The sequence below is a fragment of the Vanacampus margaritifer genome, chromosome 7, assembly GCF_051991255.1.
Source record: "Vanacampus margaritifer isolate UIUO_Vmar chromosome 7, RoL_Vmar_1.0, whole genome shotgun sequence".
Classification (NCBI taxonomy): domain Eukaryota; kingdom Metazoa; phylum Chordata; class Actinopteri; order Syngnathiformes; family Syngnathidae; genus Vanacampus; species Vanacampus margaritifer.
In genome coordinates, this window is record NC_135438.1 from 14,252,770 (window position 1) to 14,253,880 (window position 1,111).

Sequence of the window (1,111 nt, forward strand, 5' to 3'; positions counted from 1 at the left end):
TGGCATTTAACTTTTTCAATTTATATTTTTACTGTTTTTGAATTTAGTTATAGGTATATATATATATGTGATATAACCATGTGTAGTTAAATGAATAACAATGTGATAATGATTTTGTGAACTTCATTTGAACCTCTTACTCCTCACCATCTCTTGAGATAAGAATGTTTATGTTTTAAAAGTTGTCAGAGTCTCGTCATTAGTCATTTGGTCGTAAAAACTGAGGGTCCAAGGCCTGTCCACGTCATTTCTCCGAAGCTGGTGGGGAGCTGAGATGACCATGTCAGTATCTTGTGCCTGCTTGTTTTCAACACTATCTCTCTGTATCTCTATGTAAGAGGCGGAGAGAACTTTTTCTACTAGTATGAAGACACCTGGGGGTTTCCATATTTTCGACACACTTATCATCTCTTTTCGAATGTAAGCTTTTTTCCTGTGTCTTAAGAGCTCTTAATAAATCCTTGCAAGGAAAACTTCTTCATGAGATCTCAATTCTGATTTATTTGAACACGCAAAAGATTACACTTAATAAAGTAATCAAATAAAGCCTTCACTAGTAAGACAGTCACACGGACTTGTGACAGGAATGCCGCTACACCGGGATGGAAAAGACTCTAGCCACGTCAGAACAGTGTGGCCCCAGTTAAGACTTTCCACCATTTTATTTGATATTCTAAAATATTTTTATAAATTATTTCCTTAGCCCCCCATGTATTGTTCAGGCCCCCATTTAGGCCCTGGAGAGAAGAAAAATCCTGGCGCCGTTTAAGTGCACTAAAAGGATAGACTAAATGCTCCAACGGCTTTCCATAAAAGTCCCTTCACATGTTGTTGTTGACATGTGGCGCCAAATCCAAATGTGACGCAGTGCTCATGTTGGTGGTATGACGAGGAGAACGTATATCCTCGTCATTCCGCCAACTTATCCTGGATAAGTCACAATACGCAAAAATGAAAACACCCCACCTGATTCAGGCTCAATATGATTATTGTTCAGCTTCAGCTCACTCACGTGTTGGAAAGGTTTGCTTATCCATCGGGCAAGTTGAGGATTACCACGCGGTCTAAGGTGCGGTGAGCGGAGGCTATAAAAGCTCCTGTGCGCAAGGCT